Genomic DNA, 27377 nt, shown 5'->3' on the forward strand with positions numbered 1-27377 from the left:
TCTCTTAACTCCTCTTGTGTCACCTACAGAGCCTGGTCCAGGGCCTTGCAAAGAACAGGTGCCCAATTAATATTTATTGAATCAAACAATGGCATGGTGTTTGGCTATTCTCCATCCAAAATAGTCCATACACTTTTCCTTAAAATAAAACAGTATTAAGTAAACCCACCTTCAAACATACTGATCAGTACAGTTTTAATCCTATCATTTTTGTTTGCTGTAAGAAAATCCTCAAAAGAGGTGATAGCACATCTATGTGATGATATTAAGAATTACTGATTGCATATGTAGAATGGAATGATTTCTAAATGTTGTGTTAGTTAATTTTTTTTAATTAATAAAAATAAATAAATAAATAAATAAAAATTAAATAAAAATAAAAAAAAAAACTATCCCTATCCAGCATCTTGGTGCAACTATCTTTCTCTTTCTCTTGAAAGGCTGCCTGGGTGGCTCTGTTTTCCCCTGAAATAAAGTCTTTGCTTAAACCCCTTTGTTCCACCTCCTTCCTGGTGACTTTGCAGAGATTATGTTTCATCAAACTGTATAGTATGGGGCTTTAAACTTCAGTTACATACATTACTAATTTGGCAGGGCTTGTTACATTCCCAATTTGGAACATTATGACTATTTCTCATTTTTAAATTGGGCCCCAGATCCCTCATCTGTCTTCCTTGGGTAAGACTTTACTTTAGCCAGGGTCACTATTAACTATGTTAGATTAAGGAACAAAATCCAAACCCCAAATTAAGAAAAATAAAAACCTTTTACCCTCCCCCCCCCCCAAAAAAAAGAGGTGATAGCCTAGAAAGGTTTTTTTTTCCAACGTCACCTATTGCAATATTTACCCACTGTACTCCATAAATAAGAAGTTTCCTTGGGAACTTCTGCAAATGATATGGCCTTGCCCTCCAGATTCCTACAGGTCTTGGACGTTGCATGGTAAGGAAACTAATATCCAGTGTCACACATTTGGGTGAACTTTGATCCAGAGTACTGATCCAGGCTATGTCTGGCCAGACCCAGGACGATTTAGTTTATTCCTATCCTGCCATTCCCATGATACAGACCGAGGTCTGAGAGAGAGAGAAGCACACCCTGGCTGGCCCTCTGATGACTGTCCCGGCAGGTAAGAGGACCCTTCTCCATTTCAACACTTCTTTCTCCTGTCTTCCAACTTACAAGATTCTTAAGCACAACTGATTGCTAAGATAAAATCTAAACACAATCCTTCTTGACCTCAGGAAACTACCTGAGGAGATGGGATTTACGACTTTAGATTTTTATTTTTTAACTGAAGAGAAGCCTTTTAAAAAGTGTAGACTTTCTCCATTACAAACACACATGTGTAAGTACAATACTCTCTACCTTCTCTATGAGTCAGAACCATAACCACATTGCCCAAGTACACAAAAACTATAAATGTTATAATAAATCATCTCGAGAACAAAATTATATAATGGTCACAAATGCTACAAATAACAGTTAACAAACCCAGAAGATAAGAAAGTTATTTAAAATTGTGCATACATAACGCTTATTATTTCTTACACGTCAGGAATTTCTTAATAAAATAGGAAAGATGAGAAAAAGCCAAAAACAAGCAGGGGTGCAAATTTATCCTCTTGGCCTTTAAGAGATACTCCTTTTCATTCAGGAAATGAAATGAACTGATTTTAGGACAACGAAATATGAGCATTTTATCTTTTCAACTTCAGCTCAAAGTTTTGAACATTGGTTAGTCATCCTCTCTCTAGGTTTCCAAGGCACTCTGTTCTTGTTTCTGTGGCAGAACTCTGTACTGAATTGCACTGATGTTCAGATATCTTCCATCCTTCCCACCCTCCCCACCCCACAAACTGAGAACTTGTAGAGCAGGGCATCACGGAATGTATATGCCATCTTCCCCAGAAAGAGCCTGGCTCAGAAAGGTGGATGCCGGATGAAAACTGGTGTAATTTCTTAATGAAATTTCTGCAAATCAATTTCCACATTTAAAAAAGATAATAGATTCAACTCAACAACAAAAAGACAGCCAACCCAATTACAAAATGGGAAAAAGACTTGAACAGACACCTCTCAGAAGAGGAAATACAAATGGCCAAAAGGCACATGAAGAGATGCTCAATGTCCCTGGCCATTAGAGAAATGCAAATCAAAACCACAATGAGATATCATCTCACACCCACCAGAATGGCCATTATCAACAAAACAAAAAATGACAAGTGCTGGAGAGGATGTGGAGAAAGAGGCACACTTATCCACTCTTGGTGGGAATGTCAAATGGTGGAACCACTGTGGAAGGCAGTTTGGCGGTTCCTCAAAAAACTGAATATAGAACTGCCATATGACCCAGCAATACCACTGCTAGGTATCTACTCAAAGGACTTAAGGGCAAAGACACAAACGGACATTTGCACACCAATGTTTATAGCAGCATTATTTACAATTGCAAAGAGATGGAAACAGCCAAAATGTCCATCAACAGACGAGTGGCTAAACAAACTGTGGTATATACATACGATGGAATATTATGCAGCTTTAAGACAGAATAAACTTATGAAGCATGCAATAACATGGATGGACCTAGAGAACATTATGCTGAGTGAGTCTAGCCAAAAACTAAAGGACAAATACTGTATGGTCCCACTGATGTGAACCGACATTAGAGAATAAACTTGGAATATGTCATTGGTAACAGAGACCATCAGGAGATAGAAACAGGGTAAGACAATTGGTAATTGGAGCTGAAGGGTTACAGACTGTGCAACAGAACTAGATATAAAAACTCAAAAATGGACAGCACAATACTATCTAATTGTAATGTAATTATGTTAAAACACTGAATGAATCTGCATCTGAGCTATAGTTTTTGTTTGTTTGTTTGTTTGTGTTTTTTGTTTTTTCCTTTTTTATATATTTTTTTATTTTTTATTTTTATTATTATTTTTTCTCTATATTATCATTCTATATCTTTTTTTGTTGTTTTGCTAGTTCTTTTCCTAAATCGATGCAAATGTACTAAGAAATGATGATCCCACATCTATGTGATGATATTAAGAATTACTGATTGCATATGTAGAATGGAATGATTTCTAAATGTTGTGTTAGTTAATTTTTTTTAATTAGTAAAAAAAAAGAAAGGAAAAAAAAAAAGATAATAGATCACGAGTTTACCCCACGAATGCAAAAGTGGTTTACATTCAAAAATCAATCAATTGCCTGCCATGTGGGAGAGCTGGGTTCGATTCCCAGTCCATGCACTTCCCAAAAAACAAACAAATAAGCAAAAACAAACAAAAAGCCAACCAAACAAACAAAAACGCAACAAATAGTGCTGCAATAACAGGATGCTCACATGGGAAAAAAAATGAAATGTGACCCTGCCATATAGTATACCAGAAAAAAAAATCAATCAAGGTAATTCATCATCTTAACAAACAACAAAAAAGAAAATCCACATTATCCTGGTGAATGCGGAGAATGCTTTTGACAAAATGTGACTTCCGTTCATGACGGCAACTCTTAGAAAACTAGGGATAGAGGGAAACATCTTCAACCTGATTAACAGCGACTGCAAAAGACCTACTAACGTCATGCTTAAAATTATCCCCCCAGAGAAGGGACAGGGCCAGGATGTCTTCTCTTACCGCTTCTATTCAACATTGAACTGGAGATCATAGTGCAATAATGTAAGAAACAGAAATAAAAGACAATAAAAAGACAGACAGGAAAGGAAGACGTAAAACCGTCTTTGTTTTGCTGTGCTATGATCATCGGTGTTACGGGGAAAGCAAAGTAGCCTTCTTGCAAATAAAACTTTACTGAGACACAGTCTGCCCATTTGCATTGTCTGTGGCTATTTCCTTGTTTCAGCAGCAGAGTTGAACAGCTGTACAGACACTGGAGTCTGCAAAGCCTGAAATACTAACTACCTGGCCCTTTTAAGTAAAAGTTTGCCAGCTACCAGTTTATGTAGAAAGTGCTTCATAGATTCTATTACACAGAAATCTACAAAAAGGGAAAAAACAAAACAAAACATGAGAACTAACAAGTGAGTTTATCAAGGTTTAGGATACAAGGTGACTATACAAAAATCAATTGTATGTTTTTGTACTAGCAAAGAACGATCAGAAGTGAAAATTACAAAACAATACTATTTATAATAGTATCAAAAACATGTAATCTTTAGGGAAATGTTTGAAATAAGATGGACAAAACCTGTATGTTGAAAATCACAAAACATCACAGAGAAATTAAGGAGACCTTTCTAAAACAGGACACAAAAAGCACCTACTATAAAACAAAAAGAGCAACACTAAATTGAACAATAAAGATCAAAAATTAAAACTTTTTTTCATCAAAAGACTAACAAAATAGAAAGGGAAGCACAAATTGGGAGAAAATATTTGCAAAACATCTATCTGACAAAGCACATCAATTCCAACATTTAAAGAGACTATATAAGGAAATCTTATAACTCAAGTGAAAAAAAGGCAATCTAATTAAATAGATGTCCAAAGACACTTCATCAAATAAGATATTTGATGGGAAGTAAGCACCAGAAAAGATTCTGGATTAGGGAAGCATTAGGGGTATTCGAATTAAAAATCACAATGAGATACCACTTCATTTCAAAAGACTGACCAAATCAATTGTTGGCAAGAATATGGAGCACTAGAACTTTTATATATATTCATAGTGGGAATGTAAATGTTACCACCCCATTAGGAAACAGTTTGGCATTTTCACAGACAGTTAAGCATATACCTACCATGTAACTCAGGCACTCCACTCCTGATATTTACCCGAGAGAAAAAAAAGTATATTTCCATGCAAAGACTTACATATGAATGTTCTAGTCCAAGCAAAACCAGGAAACAATCCAAAGTACATCAACAGGTAAAGGATAAACAAAAATTCTGGCCTAACTATACGACGGAATACTATAAAGCAGTAAAAAGAAACTATTAGCATACACAACATGGATGAATCTCAAAATAATTGTGTTGCGTGAAAGAGCCAAACAAAAGAGGTCATAGTGAAATATATCATTTATATGATATTTTTAAAATGCAAAATAATCTTTAGGAATAGAAAACCTATCAACAATTCTCCTGGTACTCGGGTAAGGTACAGAGTGAAGGGGGAAGGATTGATTGCAAATGGGTTGCAAGGAAGTATTGGAGGAGTTGGTATAATTTTATTCTTGATGACAATGATGATTACACAAGTGTACACACATCAAAACTGATCAAACTGCACACTTTTCAAAAGTACAGTCTATAGTATATCAGCTACACTTAAATAGAGTGGTGAAAACTTTTAAACAGCACTAGGGTGGACCCACCTTATCCAGCCATTATATATTCATCAACTTCAGTTTTGTGAACTAGAGCTGGGCCAGAACAGCAACTGAACTTGCTCCCTCGGTCAAAGTTTTACATGTACTTCCAACAAAATTGCTCACGTGGTGTCCCAATGCAAAGGAAATTAAAAGCAGAATTTTAGGAGGGGAGGAGGATGTGCAGTTCGCACTGATGGCAGATAATCAGGATCCATGAATGCCTAATATTAGGAAAAATGACAGATAAAATCAAAAAAGCAAATGGAACTTTAAAAGCACAGATGCCTGGAGCCAGTTGATAGAGAAACAAAAAGTGTCATATAACACAACAAGCGGTGAGAATAATCACGTGCAGAATAATAACTTATACGTACAATGATGATCTTAACTTACAAGAGAATAAATAGCATTAGAATATAAAAAAATTACTAAAAAAATATATAGAGAGAGAATGGCAAAACTGTGTGCCTAGATGTGTAAGCCCTGGTTAGCTGGAAACCTCTCTCCTGTGAAATATCCCATCTTTGGTGATGACAATAAGGGTTCCCATGCCTTGAAACATTTACACAGCCTTAGCACTTTATCTTGTAACTTAACAAATCCCCTTTATAAATGCCAGTCCATTTCTGGTATATTGCATTCCAGTAGCATCAGCAAAAACTGAATGTTCCTTCTCCAAATGTTCTCTCCAGGCATCTCTTGCCACATCTTGCACCACTGTTTCTTCTCTCCAAGGCAAACCTTCTCTGCTTCCTAGGAGCTTCCGAGCCTCCTAATAGTGGCTTTTCATGGCTGTCATGATAGGGACTCTGGCCCCTTTCCACAATCACAGCCTTCCCTGTATCAGCTCCCACTGCTAACTGTTTATCGCCTTACCATTTTCTAGTTCAAAGTCCCCAGACAGTGCTAAGCCTGACCCTAAGTAACTGGCCAGCACATGGACCGGCTTGTCCCTGGGTCATGTGCCTATCCCAGTTCCAATCAGCTGGGATCTGGGAAGAAGACAGTCAGATGACATACAACTAGGACACCAGGCAGTGACGGCACTGGACGGGACTGTTTCCTTTGAAGAGGGTGTGAATAAGGCAGGCATGCTGAGATTCTGCCTACTTGTTACAATAAATGTTAAATGTAAACTATTGAACGGGTTAACTGAGGTTATTTCCACAGAGAGACAGTACACAGTCTTTGAGTTCAGCAAAATAAATGGATAAGTCATGTTATCCCACTGGGCACTCATCCAAGACTTAACCAACTAGCCAGCAGAAAATCACACAGCCACAGCACAAAACCGAGCTCAAGAAGTAACTGCTCTTCTAAGGGAGATTTTTTTTTTTTTTAAACATTTTTAATTGTGAGACATAAAAAATAAATACAAAAAGCGGTAACAGTCTAAGCACATTACAACAAGTAGTTATAGACAGATTTCAGAGTTTGGTATGGGCTACAGTTCCACAAGCTTAGGTTTTTCCTTCTAGCTGCTCCAAGACACAGGAGACTAAAGGAGATATCAGTTTCAGTCGTACTCATTTGTTAAATCCTATCCTCTCTGTTACAACTCCTCCTTCTCCTTTGATCCTTCTTCGAATCTTTACGGGTATTTTGATTATGCCCATTCTAACTTTTCTAGTTGGAAAAAGGTGCTGATAATATGTGATAGAGGGATGGAACTAGTTGATGTTCTTGGAGAATCTGCCCTTTCTGGATTTCAGGTTTTATCTGGCCTAGGAACCATCTAGAGGTTGTAGTTTTCTGGAAAGTAATCCCAGTGCATGAAACTTCTTTAGAATCTCAGACAGATCCCTAAGTGTTCTTTAGGGTTAACAGGAATGGTTTTGGTTGGGGTTTTGGTTGGTTAATTAATTGGTAATTAGCAATATTTAGCTGAAGCTTGCATAAGAGTAGCCTTCAGAATAGCCTCTCGATTCTATTTGAACTCTCTTAACCACTGATAAGTAAAACTTAATAGTTCCATATTTTTTCTATAGTCCTTCAGGGGACTTTGTCAATATTTTTTAAGTATCTGCCCAACATACTCTGGGATGTACCTGGGTACTATATAAAGCTATACAGAATTACAAGCCCCCATTCCCATTTTGGGCTCCATGTGTTTGCGTTGTTTAAATGAGCTATGCAGATAGATCGAGTTATAGAAATGTAGGCTTTGGACAAAATAAAGCCTCTTCCTTTGGCGTCATACAGTTAGGTGAAGTTGTAAAATACAAAGTCATCCTTATCCCTGTATTCTGATTTACCTTAGTTCCGATCAGATCGGCTTCATTTTTATCTCGAGCTGAAGCCTGATCTCTTTTTCTGTTTCTTTAACAGTTGTTGTATGCAATAATGCTGACTTTCAGAGCTGGAGAACTTCAACTCTGAGTCTTAGGTTCACACAGGTAGCCAAAGTTCCAGGGATATACAAGGTTATACATATATAGAACAGCATCCCAAAATCTAGAAATAACATTCACAGCTCCAGATTAAATGTGACGGCTATAAGAGTTTACAATTGAAACCACAAATTTTCTTATAAGCATTTTCTATATGAGACTGTACAATATTTGTTCTTTTTCTTTCTGGCTTATTTTGCACAGTATAATGACCCCAAGGTTCATTCACCTCATTACATGCCTCACGACTTCCCTCCTTTCTGTAGCCTCAAAGTATTCCATCATTGGTATACAGCCCAGTTTGCCATTCTTCTTCTCAGCCACTGTATCCTCCAGCCACCCCCTTCCATTAGGGATCATGGATAATGTCCAATGGAAACAATCCATGTCTCACATTATCCTCACTAAGTTGTACAATTGTCAACACACTCAATTTTAGACAATTTTCATTGCTCCAAAGAGAAAAATAACCAATAAATGCACTTTCACCAAATAAAAAGTCTAAAGCAGATCTATTTTTGCTTGTTGCTTTTTTCAAAAGCTCCACATGAGATTGTGTTTTAATCTCCTCTAGTAATGAAATTCATTGTAAAATAAAATCAACAAATATTTATACCAAATAGTTACTCTTTTCCTAAGAGGCATAAGAGTATATAATGTATGGACTTCCTACACACAGAGAATATAGGAATTTTTTTAGGAAGACTAGAAAAGCACATGACAATTACTACATGAGAAAACATTTTTTAAGTGCTAAACGAAATAGTTTCAGCAATCACAGAGTATCACTGGACAATAGAGGTGCAAGGACAGACATGTATAAAAGGAGTTCATAAAGGGTGGGCTGGAGATGAATTGTCAGGAAAGGTTTCATTGAGAGGGGACACAAAATAGAACCTTGTAAAGAGAGTAAAATAAATCAGTCTTAACCAAAATAGTCACTATTGGAAGTTTTCTGCATGAACCTCAATTTTAATTAAGGCTATTCTATCTTACTAGCTTAACTTACCTTACTCTTAACTCCTTAGCTGGGAGTCCTAGAGCAGTCTTCTTTGCACTGAACTTTCAGAGTTCATGTGATCTAACAGTCCTTCTCACATGAGAAAATGAAGGCCTAATGTGGTATCCATCAGATGGAGTTGACTTATCACCAGCATCCAGATAATAGCTAGATAGGATTCTTGGAAGCAATGAAAAAATGTAATCATTTAATTCATTTTCTGATGGGCTTCATTCACTCCAGAACCAGCTGAGAAAGACTATTAGAAACAAGAACTCAGAGAAACCTCAGGGCAAAGAAGCCTGCTCCAAGATTAAGGAAATAATGAGGAAATTGGATTTTAAAATTAGTGCATTCTGAGACTAGGAGATAAGTGGCTTGGGCCTCTAAGTGGGGCTCCTCCCAATGATGTCCTTTTCTATAACTCTCTAATTTGGCTGGAGCAGGGCTGAGGCAGGATAGAGACTGATCTCTCTCTTGGTGCATGCTACACTACTGGGGGTGTTTAACAGTCTGACTCCCCTTCTGGAATGTGAGTGCCCAGTGGACAGGTCATGGCTGACACTTAACAAATATTCAAAAAAAAAAAAAAACCAAAAAACAAGTAATCAGTAATGGTGGATGGATGGACGGAAGGACACAGTCATTGATCGAAGAAAATGACAATTACACAGTCATTGACCTAAGAAAATGACACAATGAAAAAGGTACACACAAGAAAACAAATGCTCAAGATTAATATTTAGCTACCTGTTGCCATGCCAATACAAACATCCCACATGTCTGAATAACTAACAACGAAGTCGAACTGTATCCATATTAATTGCTATTTTTAAAAGTTAAAAAGCGTCTCTGCTGGTAATAGATTTTTAGAAATATTTGCTTCAAGCCAGGAAGCAACACACCTAATTCCTTAAAGGAAGCCAACCGGCTAAGACTAAGATGAGGAGCATATGACCAAGAAAAGTCAGATAAATTGCAGCCTTTGTTTTCCATTGGTGAAACATACTCTCTTGCATTTTGCTTACAAAGTCATGTTTCTTTCCTACACTTCTGGGTAAAGAAATCTTCCTGCTGGGAACTGAAACAGCATTTAATTTTTCCCCCCAGAAAGAGAAAATATTATCTGAGCGTTCCAATCACTACCAAGACAAAATCTTCCCATCACTACCAATGACAGCCTTGATCTGTTATAGAACACTATCTATCTGAAATAAATTTAGAAACTAAGCTTGGAGACTTAATGTAATGCCTGGATACATCCTAAAATATATTAAGCAGATAATCAAAAAGTTTTGACAAAGTCCTTTGAGGGATGGGAGAAAATATATGGAACTATTAAACTTTATCATCAGGGAATCCCGATACTGTGTCAAACATCAGGAACATTCAAATTAATAGGCCTAGCCCTTAATCTTGAGGCTTACTCTTATGAAGCTTATGTATATAATGGAGAAGCTTAGCCCATCTACAGGTATGCCTAAGAGTTATTTCTGGAGGACCTCTTTTATTGCTCAGTTGTGGCCTCACTCTCTTTAAGCCCAACTCTGCAAGTGAAATCATTGCCTTCCCCCCTAACATGGGACATGACATCCAGGGGTGTAAGTCTCCCTGGAAGTGTGGGAGATGAGCCCCAGGGATTTGGGATCAACCGTTCCATCCTGACCAAAAAGGGGAATAGAAGTGTAACTAATAAAATATCAGTGGTTGAGAGATTTCAAACAGAATCGAGAGGCTACTCTGGAGGTCACTCTTATACAAGCTTCAGTTAGACATTGCTACCTATCATAACTTGCCATGCCCCAACCAAAACCATTCCAGCCAATCCTAAAGAACACTTGGGGTAATATATAAGGTTCCATGCACTAGGTAACTTTACAGAAACCTACAACTTCCAAATGGGTCCCTGGACCAGATAAGTCCTGAAACCCAGAGGGCCCAGCCACTCCAGAATGTCAGATAATTCTATTTCCTAACCCAATGTTAGTGACAGCTTCTTCCAACATGAAAAAGTTAGAATGGCCATAGCCCAAATACCCCTAAGTAGTGGGATCAAAAGATCAAAGATGATGGTGAGATTATACAGAGATGGTAAGGTTTAAGAAATGAATATGATTGCTGAATCATTCATTGTATTTCTTTTAATCTCCAGTATCTCAGAACAGCTAGAAATAAAGATCTAAAATTGTGGAACTGTAACCCATGCCAAACTCTGAAATCAGTTGCAACTAATTGTTGTGCTGTGCTTTGAATCTTATTGCTTTTTTGTATATATGCTATTTTCACTAAAAAGAAAAAAAGTCTACTGTGATGATAAAAGAAATAATATTTATTCCTTCTAACTTCCTATGTTCTGGAGCAGCTAGAAGGAAAAATCTGAGAGGATTGTATGGGAGCCCATGACCAACTCTGGGATCTGTCTTGTAATTACTTGTTGAAGAGTGCTTTGAAAACTATTGCTTTGTTTTTTCTTTGTTTTGTATATATGTTATATTTTATAACAAAAAGTTATAAAAAAAAAAAAAACTAAGCTTGGAGATATTTTTCTATTTAAATAAAAAATGTCTGCTTCAATTAAAGACAGCCCAGAAAATAATGCAACAATCAGGTCCTCTGAACTCCCGGAAGTACCACCTGCTCATCACAAACCATCACAAATGCTCCATTTGTACCAGTCTTTCTGGAGTGAAGTAACTGCAAGCTCTCTCTCTTCTCAACTACTTTGGCACTGCTTTCATTTCTCTTTCAGCACTTATATTTAAGTTTGCATGATTCAATACAATCAAAATTATGGTATTTAAACAATACTCCCATTTTAAAAACATCTGTTATATCAGGCACTGTGTTAGATTTTTACATATACACTCTTCATTATTCTTTAGAATATCCCTATAGATGGAGAAATTGAAACTTCAACAGATTAAATAATTTACCCAAGTTTGTGCAACTGAAAAGTAGCTCAGCCAGTATTCTAACACAGTGCTCAACACACCACCCTCTCTGCCTGCTACGGGCTACTGCCATGCAGAAGTGTTTTTTCTTAGGCTTCAATTAGACATTATTATCTTTGAGAGCATATTCTTCTATAGATCGAGGTCTTTATAGGCTTCTCAAGTGCAGCGTAGGCTGTCTTGCAGTATAATTTTTAGTGGGGTCCACCACCCTTACCCACCAGACCACGGCTTGTAAAAAAACAAGGAAACCAACTTATTCCCTTATATCCACAGCACCTACTAGGCGGTGCCTCCATAGTATGTTCTTTATGACTTTTTAAACTGAATAATTAGTTAAAGACTTTGAAGTCAATATAACCTCAAAAGCAAGATACTTTCTCCCAAGAGGAAGATTAGATAGAGACGGGTCAGAATTTTCAGAGTCCCGTAATTCTGCACAGAACAGTCTTAGTTCTGGTTCTTGTCAACTAATATAAACCTTGCAGCACAAATCCCAAAGAAGGTTTTGCGTTAGTGAGCAGGGACTGTCATCAGCTTGCTACAAAGCAAGAGCTTCACAAAGCAAAGTCACCTACCCCTTCAGTTTCAGTGTCTTTATCTGGAGTCGCAGGGTAATAAACATCCCCTCATCTAACAGATGGCAGGGGGTTGAGTTCAATGATGTTTTGAACATTTACACAGTAAAGGATTTGAAGATAGCAGACACAGCTAACTATTGAGCAGGGACCAAGCAAGAAATAGGCGGATCCCCAAATGGGAAATGTCAGGATCCAGGATAAGCATAAAGCTGTCATGTGCGTTTAGTAATGGACGCAAATACTACAATTGCTTTAGTTCTGAGAACATACTGGATATCAAAGCATTTGGGAGAAAATAAGCTAGAATCACCAAAATGCAGTTACTGGTCATTAGTGTGATACCTTTGTTACAACTGATGAATCAATATTAATATAATTACATTATTAACTATAGTCCATAGTTTTTGTTAGTTTCACTTTTCGTGTTGTGAAGTTCTGTGGTTTGTTTTCTTTTTAAATTTATTCTGCTGACATACATATTTCCCACTTTAACCACCTTAAAGAAAATCACTCACAATTCTATCAGAGAAAAACATTAACATTTTTGAGTCTTTCCTTAGAAATGCACATATACAGAAATATTTATTTGCATGCATATGTACATTTAAGTATTTATGTATTTAAATGCATAAATATATATGTATATATGTATTTCCAAAAATTGGGTCACAATACATGTCCTCTAGAATGTACTTTTTAAAATCTAGCAACATACTGTGACCTTTTTTCTATCCCACATTAATGCAAAAATGCTAATAATAGTGAGGAGGGTATAAGGGAACTTGATACTTTCTGCTTGGTCTTTCTGTAAACCTTCAACTGCATTCAAGTTTCAAAAAGGCAATAAAAAATGCTATTTTTCCCAATAAGATTGTGAGTGATTCTTATTTTTGTGCTTTCCTTCTCTATTTCCAAAATTCTCTACCATGAGCATGTACAATTTGCATAAAAATATTTTTTAAATATTTTGTAAAGGGCGGGCCACAGTGGCTCAGCAGACAGAGTTCTTGCCTGCCATGCTGGAGACCCGGGTTCGATTCCCGGTGCCTGCCCATGCAAAAAAATATATATATATATTTTAAAAAGGAAAAATAAACAGGATGGTGCAACTAAATGGGTAAGAGAACAAGTTTCATAATCTCCTTAGTTTATGAGAAAAAAAAGCTGCTCAGCCTTTTCCTTCCAGCAGGAATGGCTAATTTTACATATCTGTTCATTTAACCAAAGGAGTTCATTTAAGCTTCATATGCTTAAAGTAATAAACAGTGATTAACAGTTGAGGGGTCCTGAGAGTGGGGCCAATTTCCAAAGATCTTACAAATTTATACAGAAATTTAGAATTGTAAGAAGTAAACAAGAACAAGCACACACACTCACAAGCACACTTCACATCCCTGGCATAAAGGTATTAGAAAATGGGTAATTTACACTCTAACTGCAAACAGTTGAGAAATACAGTTGACGCCTGATTCGCAGAAGCTAACAATCCAACCCGAGAATTGAAGACTCCTCATTTTCTCCTTCTAGCCCTTCACCACTTCAGCAATTATTTCTGTAATTACCCAGGAGAGACATTGTGTAAAACCTAAATCTATCTGGTCACTTGCAAAAAGTCTTTTGTTAAGCAAGTGGCTTAAAAAACTCTGGCTATGACTTATGGGTTACAACTACTGACACTATTTTACCCTTTCCACAGATACTCTCACTTGGCAACTACATATCCAAGATACAAATTCCTTTAATCCCAAAATAATAAGCAACAAAATTTTTCTTGGAAAAATAGAGATTTTTTTTTAAACCACATTTACCCATGGTGTTATAGTCCCACACTAGGGGCTGAATTGGGTGGAGGGTAAAATCACCCCCATAAATCACAAAGCACAGAAACAATGGGAACTTCAACATGCTAGACATTTGATAGACTTCTCTGATAGAAAAAGCAATAAAAGCTCAGAGCTTGTTTGTATACTTATAGAGCAGCACCCAGTGGAAGAGAGCTCAAAAAAAGAAGTTGAAGGGGCAGAAATGCAAATATCTGATGCAGATCCATGGCGGTGGGGGAGGAGGGTGAAAATGAATTAGTGGAGGAAGCCCAAAAGGAGAGCACAGTTAATTATGCAATATTAAAGTTCAGCGAAACTATGGCAGAGATTGAGATGCTCAAAATTCCCTTCTTCCTCCTGGGCACATACCCAAAACTACACTTCCCAGAGCCCCTGCATTTAGCTCAGCTAGCATGTGTCTAGTTCTCACCAATGCAATGGGTAGAAATGATGGTGTCATTTCCTCATCCAGGAAGTGAAGGGCAAGTGGACCTCCTCTAGGTTCACTTTCCTCTTTTCTCCTTCCATGGCAGCTTTGAGGGCCAAGAACTAAAGGACGGAAAGACCTGGACTCAAGTCACAGCTTAAGAGTAGAGGTTGGCAAACATTTTCTTAAAGGGCCAGAAAATAAATATGTTGGCTTGACACAATTGCTCTGCCTTTGTAGAAGGCAATCATAGACAAAATATAAACACATGGGTGTGACTGGGCTCCAATAAAGCTCTATTTACAAGACTAGGCTGCTAGCCCTCGGCCAGAGTTGGCCAACACCTGGCTTAGGGCAGAATGTCCAAGGACAGCTGCTCAAGCAAGAACATCTGCACTGGATTTGTGAGTGAGAAAGAAGCTCACATTGCTTTAACCCACTGAGATTATGTGATTGTTTATTGTAGTAGCCCCAGCTAAAGTTAAATTACCCTGACAATACATGAGCATTCCTAAGGCAAGGGTTGAGTAGTTTTGATTCTCATTTTTATAAATCTGGACCTTAGGAATTTTAACTCAGTCATTACTTTATTCAAATGGTTATTTATTTTTAATAACTAGCACATTTTGCTCCAGAGGAATTTTAAAAGGTAAAATAAAATTAAGGAAAAAAAAAATTGAGGAATTCCACTTTGGACCAAGATGGAATAATTCCAAGATGGAGCCAACTTATCTTCCTACTGACAATATATATGAAGCAATTGTTTTCAAGAAATTGTACATCAGTCAATGAAGACAGTGATCCCTGAGAGACAGAAAATAAATGAGGTGACCCCTGCAACATCCCCAGCTCACGGCCACAGAATGTTTCCAGGGGAAACCCAGACAGAATCTGACAGATTCCCTGCCCATTAGAGATGCCGCTGAGTCTAGGGAGACCAAGACAGGACAGATACAACAACTCAAGAAAAGCAACTCCAGGAATCTGCCGAGCATCCCCTTTCAGTTTCAGCTGAGTACTGATCAGCATGTGTGGGTGGGAAAACTACCCAAGGCTGGGAAAGGACTGTCCAAAAGGATTAGAGGTTAACAATGCCAGCACTCTCCACAGAGCCAGGAAGAGTACCGATGTCCACCAGCCAGACCGGAAAAAAGCCTCAGTATTCACGTGGCACTGGGTAGAGTACAGAGAAGGGTTTGCCTCAGTAGTAGAAAATATTTAGCCACAGACTGAGCAGTACTTCAGTCCTGCCTAGCAAATCATAAAAAGCGAAACCCAAAAAGCTCAAACTGTTTACAAGTAATTTAACTGCACTGCAGAGCAAAGCTCAAGAGTAATTATAGAAATTCTATAGTGATCATAGAAATCCAGTGTACAAGGCAAAATTCACAATGTCTGGAATCTAACAAAAAAAAAAAAAATGACCAGTCATGAAAATAAGCAGAAAAATGCAAGTCATCATGAGAGATTTAATCAATCAATCAAAACCAATCCAGGACTAACACAGATCACAAAATTAGCAGACAGGAGCATTAAGAGTTATGATAACTGTATATCATAGTTTAAAATGTTAAGGAGAGAAACAGAAGACCCCAATTTTCAATTAATTAAAACTACAACGTCCAAAATTAAAAATGCACTTGGTAGAATTAACAGTTTAGACACATGCAGAAGGAAAGTCTAATGACTCTGAAGACATAGCAATAGAAACCATTAAAAAGAAAGCATGACAGAGTAAAACACCAGTAATAAATACACAAGTGAACAGGGATCAGCAAGCTGTAAGACAAATTCAAGCAACTTAATGTATGTGCAATTTGAATCTTCAAAGGAAAGGCGGAGACAAAAAAATTTGAAGTATTATTGTGCCCACATTTTACAAATGTGATGAAAACACAGACCCAGAGACCCAAGCTTTAAAAATTCCAAGCACAAGAAACATGAAGAATACCATTTGCCATACCACCACCAAATTGCTAAAACCAGTGATAAGAAGGAAATCTTACAAGCACTCAGAAACAAATGACACACCACATAAAGAATAAGGATAAGCAGGGCGGCAGATTTCTCACGGGAAAGCACATAAATGAGAGGACAGTGTGGGGAGGAACTTCTTGAAGTAGTGCAAGAAATAACTGCCAACCTGGCATTCTCTTTGCAGCAAAAAATATCATTCAGAAATAAAGAATGTTTTCGATATACAGAAGCTAAATGATTTTATCTCCAACAGATCTGCACTACCAGCAGTATAAAAGAAAATCCTTGATATATGGATCTGCACAAAGGAACGAAGAGCAAGAAAGAATGGAGCTCTTTTGCTCTTATTATTTAAATCTCTAAAAAGATAATCTACTAGAAAATAATTTTAAAATGTCCTGTGAGATTTATAAATATGTACAAGTAAAGGGTCTGACAGCAATATCACAGAGGTCAGGAGAAAGAAATGGAAATGTATTACTGTAACGTTCCTATACTATATATGAAGTGGCATAATTTGAAGGTAGAGTGATAAATCCTAAAGCAATCACGAAAATAACAAAAATAGTGTTACAGCTAACAGCTAACAAAGAAGATAAAATTGGATTATTTAAAAATGTACTTAAGTCCTTGCTTTGGCAGCATGTATAACTAAGAAATTGGAACAATACAGAGAAGATTAGTATGGTCCCTGTGCAAGGATAACATGCAAATTCAGGAAGCAGTCCATATATTTAAAATTATAAAATGTTCTTTCATCAAGTGTAACAAATGTACCACACTAATGCAAGGTGTTAAGTATGTGGGCACTCTATTTTATACATGATTTTTTTGTAAACCTACAACTTCTCTAATTAAAAAAAAAAAGAGGAAAAAAATCTTGTCCCCCAAAAAAGCATTTAATCAAAAGGAAGGTAGACTTCTCCCCTACGTGGGACATGACGTCCAGGGGTGAAAGTCTCTCTGGCAACATGGGACATGACTCCCAGGGATGAGTCTGGCCCTGGCATCATGGGATCGACAATGCCATCTGTCAAAAAGGGGGGAAAGAAGTGCAACAAATAAGGTATCAGTGGCTGAGAGCATTCAAATACAGTCCAGAGGCAATTCTGGAGGCCAGTCTTAATGTAAGCTTCAGCGAGATATTGCTATCTATCATGGTTTGCCAAATCCCAACAACCATTCCTGCCAATCCTAAAGAACATCTAGGGCTTTATCAAAGATTCTACAAAGGTTCCATGGACTATGATTACTTTCCAGAAACTTAAAATCTCCGGATGGGCTCTTAGGCCAGATAAGTCCTGAAACCTAGAAAGGCCAGACTCTCTAAGAACATCAACTGTTCCATCCCCCATCCCATATTATCAACACCCCTTTCCAACATGAAAAATATACAATTTAACAAATGAGTACCACTGCTGAATCATTATATCGATATTTCTTTTAGTTTCCAGTGTCTTGGAGTACCTAGAAGGAAAAACCTAAAATTGTGGAACTGTAACCCATACCAAACTCTGAAATCTGTTTTATAACTAATTATTGCAGTTTGCTTTGAAATACATTGTTTTTTATCTATACTTTTTGTTTTGTTTTGTTTTCACAATTAAAAAAAAAAGATGGCTGTAGGTATGCCTTGCATTATGCTAGGCTTTCCCAATGCTAGCCAGTGGGGAACTGCATTAAACTCACTCAAAAACTTCTTAAAAATAAGGATTGCAAGGTCCCTTCCCTAGATATTCTTATTAAGAAGGTCAGTTGGATTCTCTTCTAATAGGTGAAGTTCTACTTTCTGTACTTTTTAATCTCTATATATTTTTATATTGTCTGAATTTTTAAGTAATAAGTATGCTTATTTTGTAATTTAAAATCAAGATAAGTTTTTAAATAAAAACGAAAAAGAAACTGAACAAAATCAGAAAAAAAAGAAGGTAGAAAAGTAGGGGGAAAAAAACAAAAAATAAATATGATAAACAGAAAACAAATAGCAAGAGGATAGATTTCAATGCAAGGGTGTCAATTATCACATTAAATTTAAATGCTCTAAATATGTCAGTTAAAAGGCACAGATTGGGGCGGGCCACGGTGGCTCAGCAGACTGAGTTCTCACCTGCTATGCCAGACACCCGGGTTTGATTCCCTGTGCCTGCCCATGTAAGAAAAAAAAAAAAAACTAACCAACAATAGGCATAGATTATTATATAAGCTAAAAACGCAAGACAAAACTATATAGTAACCAGAAGAAATGCACTCTGAATATAAAGACAAATATGTTCAAAACAATAGAAGGAAAAAAATTTTAAAGGATGGAAAATATATAATGTTAATACTAATCAAAAGAAAACTGGAAGGACAATATTAATATTAATATTAGATTTCAAAGCAAATTGCACACATTTTTAATTAATATATTACCCCAAGATTAAGTAAAGTCATTTCATAATGATAAAGGGATCAATTCTTCAACAGAATATAACACTTCTAAACGTTTGTGCACCTAAATAACAGAGTTTCAATATAGATGAGGCAAAAAGGGATAGAACCATAAGGAGAAATAGATAAATCCACAATTGTAGTCTGAGATGTCAATACTTTTCTCTCAAAAATAGAGCAACAGAAAACCAATGAAGATATAGAAGATTTGAACAAATTGAAATCCATAGACTATTCATATAACAGAATACACATTCTTTTTAGGTGTACATGGCAAATTTTCCAAGATAGACAATATTCTATACCATAAAACAAATGTCAATAAATTTAAAAGAATTCAAATTATACAAAATACATTCTTTAGCTATAATGGAATTTAATTAGAAATCAATAACAGAAAGATCTTGGGAAAATCCCCACATATTTAGAAACTAAAGAACACATTTCTGAATAACCCATGGATCAGTGAAGAAATAAAAGAAAATTACAAGGATTGGAGAGGATGTGGAGAAATAGGAACACTCATTCCTCATTGGTGGCAATGTAAAATGGTACAGCCACTGTGGAAGACAGTTTTGTAGTTCCTTAGAAAGTTAAGTATAGAACCACCATATGACCCTGTCATCAAATCACACTTCTAAGTATATATCTAAAAGAACTGAAAACAGGGACTCAAAGAGATATTTGAACACAGATGATCATAGCAGCATTATTCACAAATGCCAAAAAAATGGAAGCAAACCAAGTGTCCATCAATCAATGAATGGACAAACAAAATGTGGAATGTACACCAAATGGAATCTTTTTCAGCTATAAAAAGGAATGAAGTTCTGATACATGTGGCAACATGGATGAACCCTGAAGACATCCTGTTGAGTGAAATAAGCCAGGCACAAAAGGAAAAACAATGAGTGATCTCACTGATATGAAATAATTATAATAAACAAAGTTGGAGAGTCAGAATCTAGAATACAGGTCACCAGGAGATGGTGTGGAGGTAGGGTATAAGGAATAAAAAGGAAAATTATAAAGTATTTTGGAAAGAATGAAAATGAAAAAAAGATGTATCAATATTTGTTGGATGCCATTAAACCTGACTTAAAAGGAAATTTATAGCATTAAAGACCTATTTAGAAAAGAAATGTCCCAAATCAATGACCTCAACTTCTACTTTAATGAACTAGATAAAGAATAACAAATTAAATTCAAAGTAAGTGGAAGACAGGAAGTAACAAAGATCAGAGACAAAATAATGAGACAGAAAACAGAAAAACCAAAGAGAAAATCAAAGAAATAGAAAGCTGGTTCTGTGCAAAGATTAATAAAATTGATAACCCTCTAGTTAGACTAATCAGGAAAAAAAGAGAGAAGAATAAATTTCTAATATCATGAATGAGAGAGGTGATATCATCATTCTTCAGATATTTGAAGGATAATAAATACTATGAACGACTTCATCACAGCAAATTTGACATCTTATATAAGATGGGCAAGGTCCTTGAAAACACAATCTACCAAAGCTCAAGAAAAATAGCTACCATGAATAAATCAAAATCATTGTTAAAAACCTTCCTACAGTTTGTTCATATGAAACTTACCCCTACAAAGGATAGGCTAAGCCTACTTAAAATTAGACCTAAGAGTCACCCTGGAGAACCTCTTTTGTTGCTCAGATGTGGACTTTCTCAGTCAACACAAGCAAACTCACTGCCCTCATTGTCTCTACATGGGACATCACTCCCAGGGGTGTGGACCTTCCTGGCAATGTGGGACAGAAATCCTAGAATGATCTGGGAATCAGTATCAAGGGATTGAGAAAATCTTCTCGACCAAAAAGGGGAAGAGTGAAATGAGACAAAATAAAGTGTCAATAGCTGAGAGATTCCAGAGTAGAGAGATTATCCTGGAGGTTATTCTTACATATTATACAGATATCACCTTTTTAATTAAGGTGTAATGGAGAGGCTGGAGGGAACTGCCTGAAAATGTAGAGGTGTGTTCCAGTTGCCATGTTTCTTGAAGATGATTGTATAATGATATAGCTTTCGCAATGTGACTGTGTGATTGTGAAAACCTTGTGTCTGATGCTCCTTTTATCTATTTTATCAACAGACGAGTAAAACATATGGATTAAAAATAAATAAATAACAGGAGGAAAAAATGTTAAAATAAATTTAGTAGATTGAAATGCTGGTGATCAGTGGAGGGGAGGAGTAGGGGGTATGGTATGTGCGATTTTTTTTCTTGTTTCTTTTTATTTATTTTTCTGGATTGATGCAAATGTTCTGAGAGGTGATCGCAGTGATGAACATACAACTATGTGATTATATTATGAGTTACTGTTTATATACCAAGAATGGAATGATCATAGGATAAGAATGTTCGTGTTTGTATGTTGTTATGTTTTAAAATAATTTAAAAATTAAATAAAAGCTAAATTAAAAAAAACCCTTCCCACAATGACAAATTCGAGCCGAGTTGGCTTCATTAGTAATTTCTACTAAAGATTCAATGAAGAAATAAAAGCATTTCTATATATTCTTTCTAAAACTTGGACAGCAGGGAGTGCTTCCCAATTCATTCCATGAAGCAAGATTTACCCTGATAAGCTAAAACCAGACAAAGACATTCTAAAAGGAAAACCAAAGACCAGTATCACTCATGGACATAGATGCAAAAATCCTAAACAGAGGTAGGGAGAGATTACAGAGGGGAACACAAGAAAACTTTGGGGAATGATGGATGTGTTTATTACTTTGATTATAGTGATGGTTTCAGAGAAACAGATACGTGTCCACTAAATAATGTGTACTTTTTTTTCTCATGTGTACTTTTTAAAATGACAATTATGTCTCAATGAAGCGTTTCTTTTTTTTCAAGTGAAAATTCATCAGGGGAAATAACAAATAAGTGAAGTCACTGGTTAAGCTTCTGCTTCAGATCTTAACATGGAACAAAAGTCTAGATGATCCTGCAAGGAAGGTCTTTGTAAGCCTCTGGAGTCTTCATTCTGTTCGTAATGCAATAGAATGTTCGGGCAGAGTGGATGCTTAACCAATGACTTCAATCAGAATACTTGCCCTAACTATGAACACTGACTCCTCATTCTCTGAGCTCCTCAGAAGGGCTGGGAATAGAGACACAATAAGGCATGATCCTTATCTTCAACAAACTGATCACCCAGTGGGCAATCAAATCTAGAACAAATCACCATTTAAGAAAAAGAAAAAAGAAAGCCTGAAGTAAAACCTACAGGTGAAGACCAGAATGCTCTACAGAAACACAGCGGAAGGTCTGATTATTCTTGACCCAAGATCACTGCACTAAGTTCTCTAGGGGTCAGTATCTCCAAGAGATATAATTCATTAAACAAGTACAGCGCTTTAATTTTCATGCCACTTTCCATTTACATCACATGAATAATCATTAGGTCACGATATTATGGTGGGTTGAATTGTGAGCCCCATTTGGACACGTTCTAGGACTTAGTCCGCATCCTGGGGGGTGGGGAACCCACTGAAATCAGGATCTCTTGACTTTGTAACTTCATTTAAGGTGTCGCCCAATTGAATCTGGTTGGGCTTTAATCTGGATTTGACTGAAGTCCTTAATGAGCAGAAAGAAATTCAGACACAGAGAGAGAAAGCCATGGGAAGAACCCAGAAGTCAAGGGATCCTGGAAATCAACAGAATCCAGAACAGAAAAACGAGGTTGCCACCATATTCATTGTCATGTAACAAGAAAGCCAAGGGCCAAGGAGAATTGGCAGCTTGTTCCAGAGAACCACAGTCTTTGGGGAGAAAACATCGCTTGTTCATGCTTTGATTTTGGACTTCTCCTGGCCTCAAAACCGTGAGCCAATAAAGGTCAGTTGCTTAGGTGTTTTAGCAGCCATGAAGCCAAGACAGTTATTTCTTAGCTTCATCTATTTTGCTCGTGAACTTTGGGGCATTTGAAGAGAAACTAAGTGACTAGGGGGAAAAAAGTATGATTCCATCTTTGAAAGTAAACTTAAAGACAAATAATATATAATTCAATAGAATGATCTACTTGTAAAGATTTTGAAGTTATTGATATTATTTTAAAATAACCAAAGGCATTCACTCACCAATTAACATACTTATGCTGAGCTTCCTACAGGTAATATGCAGCATGCACAGTTTAACAAAGCAACAATCTAATCTTTCATCTTATGGAGCTAATGAGCTAATTAGAGATATTACCATGCCTGTTCAGTTTCACTTGTTTTAAACTGCTTAAAAGAACCATGCCTATTCAGTTTAACTGCTCTTAATTTACCAAACTAATTTACCAAAAGCAGGTACTTTTAAATAAATCTCATTTTCTTCTGTACCCAAAAAAGACATGATTAAAATAATTGGTAAATCTGGAGATTGTAAGGTACAAGGAACCTAACAATTGTGGACACTAAGTACCAGAGATGGACAATTACCCCTCCTAGGTCATAGTCAGGATACAGAATTGGTTTCCCAATTTCCAGTCCTGAGCTTTATCTATGGAGCTCTGCTGGTGGCCCCAGCTTACATGGTCTACCTGCTTTTCTGTTTCAGTTTCTTCTTTGTTGTCAACTCCAAAAGAAAAAGCCCAGCCTCTCCAAACAAAAAGGGTTAAAAAAAAAAAAAAAAAAAAAACCCTCATAATTAGCAAATAGGAATTAAGCATAATGGATGTTAATCAGCCAACTTAATGATTTTCCAGATTAATGAAGAGATTAAGTCTGGAGTCTGTGGACATTTTTGTCTTTGTTTTTCATCATATTTTAAATTTTGAGCCTTTAATCAATGTACTGACAGCACTCATCTAACCTTCTTCTAATAAAAATGGCCTATTTTTACCCCTAGACAACCAGCCCTCTCCCACTTTGGGCCACATATTCAGGAAAAGCAGATTCCAGCCATGGCTCCAGATGGAGGCAGGATCCCCAGGTCTGGGGGTCACCCAGTGATCTGGCTCAGGAATGGGCATGTGACATAGACAATCAGGTCCATTAAAGCTATTCTCCAAAATGTCTATTGTGTACCCAAGAAAGAGTGATTCATTCTCTTTTGGTTGGACTTTGTACTGTCAGAAGATAAGTCCACAGCTACCAGTCATTGCCAAACAGGAAAACTGAGTCAAACCAACAGAGAAGGAAGCTGGGTCAAGCCATCAGGGGGAGAAAACTATGTCATGACAGCAGCATTTGGACCCTGGGTTGAGACCAATTTGAAGTCACAGCTGCCTTCTGGACTTCAGAGTCATGCAAATGAATGTACTTCCTTCTTTACAACCGTAATAATTCTAACTCAGATAGCTAATATAAGGACTATTCCTTAGACATATTAAAAACATACAGGAGGGAGACAAGTTCTTCTAAAAAGCACAAAACTTTCAAATGTTAAATTTGTGGCTGCGTCTAAGCAAACAACTTACTCCTTGAATAACAAGCTAGCTTCCCCAGTAATGCAAATGTTACAGAACACAAATGATGGACTATCTGTGAGCTTATTTTTGAACACTGGGGAGATTCTTCTCCTCTGAACACAGTACTGTGAGTACTTAATAAAGGTGATTTCATCAATCACCACCACACCTACTTCCAACCCAACATTCAAGCGTGATCCCTTCAGAGCTGTCAGTAATGTGAGAAAATATTTAGGTCTGCCTGCCATTTTGGAAAGATAAAGGATCAATACCTACATTTTTTTTAATCCTATGATACTTTTCAAATATGTTTGTGATGTGATCATAAAGACCTCGACTTCATCATAACACTGAACTTAAAAAAGTAAAGAAATAATTTCTTTTACACATATGCCAAAGCCTCAAACTAAAAGACCGCTGTCCATTGCATGCGCCAATGTCTGCTGAGGCCAGATGAGACGTGATATTGCCTCTCACAACTATCGACTTTTGTAAATCTCCTTTGCAAAGGAGGAGAGGTGAGCACTGCCCACGAGCAGAGTGCCTCGGAGGACATGGTCAGGAATGCTGGCAGGAAAAAGAAATGGAGACGGCGCAAGTACTAAAAATGCTAAAAGAGTCCAGCCAGACAGAGCTATTCTACGGCCCACCACACCAGCCCATTCTCCTAATCCCCAGGGAGCACATTTGTACCTCAATCCACTTACTTGTAAGGAGAGCTCATTTCTGTGAAAAGGTAGCCAATTTTACAATGGAAGTTGGCAGGAAAATTAAATTCTCCTTGTAATCAACCAAGTTTGGGGAAGCCACAATGGGGAAGTGGGGATGGGGGAAACTAGCTATAATAGGGTTGGCAAGTCCTGACAGGACAAACGAAAACCCTTCAATGACCCAAAGACTCATGTCTCAACTTGGGTGTCATGATCCCCCACATGGACCTGTGCAGAGCCTGGAGGAAGGCTGGAAACCCATGCAGTATGTAGGATGCAAGCAGCAGCACCGGGACCTTCCACCCATGCAGAAATGGACTACAAGGGCAGCCACTCTGCCCAGAGAACAAAGGTGCCACAGTTTCCAGAGAGTTCTGCCTCCACCGCCTTCATTCCCACAAAGCTCTGTACTTTCCTTTATGGTCCTTCTCATCACACCCCTAGGGATTTCTTCTGACTTCTGCAATGTCCCCTACTAGACCATGAAACCAATGAGGACAGGAGCTACGTGTTTTCAAACTGTGTGGTCACAAAATACAGAACAGGACCAAACACATAGAATGTCATCAGAAAAGAGGTGAATTAGTAAACAAAAAGTCCTTCAGACAGACCCAGGCACCCAGTGAGAGTGCCCTCCTTCATGGCTGCCATGCAGCACTGCCCCTGCTGGTACCACCCCAAGCATCATAGCCTCAGATCTCCTCCAGCTTCAGGGTTCCCTGCTCAGGGGCTGCAGTTTGGCATGACTTCCAAGGCTTTAGAATGATCTGGACTCTCAGATGGATGTTAGTTTTGAAGTGTTGATTTCCATGACCTCAGCAGTAGAGCCAATGAAGAAAAGAAAGGAGGTCAGGAAATGAGGGGTGAGAATGAAGGGTTGAAGTCTTGCATGCCCAATGCCAGGACACGGTAAGGCATGACTTTCAATAAGGAATTTTTAAAATGTTGCTTCCCCGAAAACACTGGGGTAGAGACAAGGTAAAGAAGAGGACAAGGTAAAAACATTACACTTCAATTTTTAGTATTAGCTTTTTAATTATCATTATGGCAAACTCCTATTATAGTCTTGAATATGGTACAGCATTCAAAAGCTAAACAAACATTTCTACGGAGACCTCTGAGCTGAACTCAAGTATTACACCCTGATAGCATTATGAAGTCCTCTTAAATGGTTAGAGAGCAACAAAATCAAACAGAACCCTAAGATGCTAATATCACAGGTTGTCAGGCTGATATTTATTCTAGAACACCACATTTTACTTTTCTACTTGGAGGTGAACTTAAGCATCAACCAAAACCTGAATCACAAGGTGGTCTGGTACCATTGTTTTCTGCCCCAAACCAAAAATCAAAACAATTAATCGAATCAAAATCAATATTAGGTCCTGCTTGAGCGCACTTCTGAAACATCCTGGGAGGAAAAAAAAGATTTGATATTTTCCAGTGTCATCTGAGCAGAGACTGGAGGAAAAAAGCTGAAAATGAAAATGAAATGTTTCTGCGTATATGGGATTTATAAGGCGACTAGGTTCTACCAAGCAACTCCACCCAAGAAACTAGCAAACTGGGTCCCTACCATAGCCACATGATGCTCCTTCCAAGTCTGGTTCTCCTTTCTTTTGCAATTAATAAGAACTAGAAAACAAGTGGCTTTGCCAAGTGTGCACAGAGTTTTCAATATGGGAATTGTCTCTTCTTATTTCAAAAAAATATGCTGCCCCATCACTACTGCCTCTATACTCTTGCCCTCCCAGCCACACAGCTACACATTTCATGTTATCTCAGAGAACAGGCAAACAGCACTCAGCTAGAAAGTGTCCAACCAAGACTCACTTCCAGCTACTCACTTCCAGCTACTCTGTCATCCACTAATTACAGTAATATAGGGACATACTTACTCTTTTTAAGCCTGTTTCCACATCTGTAAAATGGGTATGAGTTCATCTCATTGATAATATACTTAGTTCAATTTGGCCAAAATTCATGAGCTCAAACAAAGTGTTTTCAAAATATTTTTTGAAAAATTCATGAAAACATAAGGTATATTTGTTTAAATAAATATAAATAAATGGGGCAGGCAATGGTGGTGCAGTGGCAGAGTTCTCACCCATCATACCGGAGAGCCGGATTTGATTCCTGATGCCTGCCCATGCAGAAAAATAAACAAATAAACGAATGATTTTGGAACTCTTCCTACGTTCACAATGATGTCACTTCACCCTCACACTCACAGCAGCTCTTAAAAACACTATGTTAAGTTTTAGTGGCGTACCATCCCATGCACCGTGGGGCAGAGGGCCCTGCTTTTTTTTGTTT

At 37.3% G+C, this 27377-nt stretch overlaps 1 protein-coding gene and 1 non-coding gene across 5 annotated transcripts in view; one reads left to right on the top strand and one right to left on the bottom strand.

The window, feature by feature from the left end:
- The window catches only part of PXDN (peroxidasin), a 137468-nt gene that overhangs the window by 108274 nt on the left and 1817 nt on the right, over positions 1-27377 (bottom strand). The gene's annotated exons all lie outside the window — the stretch shown is intronic.
- On the top strand, positions 17127-17232 carry LOC143678502 (U6 spliceosomal RNA). Its single transcript, XR_013173304.1, has one exon. It is a non-coding gene; the product is annotated as a U6 spliceosomal RNA (small nuclear RNA).

This window comes from Tamandua tetradactyla, chromosome 3 (genome assembly GCF_023851605.1).
Source record: "Tamandua tetradactyla isolate mTamTet1 chromosome 3, mTamTet1.pri, whole genome shotgun sequence".
Classification (NCBI taxonomy): Eukaryota; Metazoa; Chordata; class Mammalia; order Pilosa; family Myrmecophagidae; genus Tamandua; species Tamandua tetradactyla.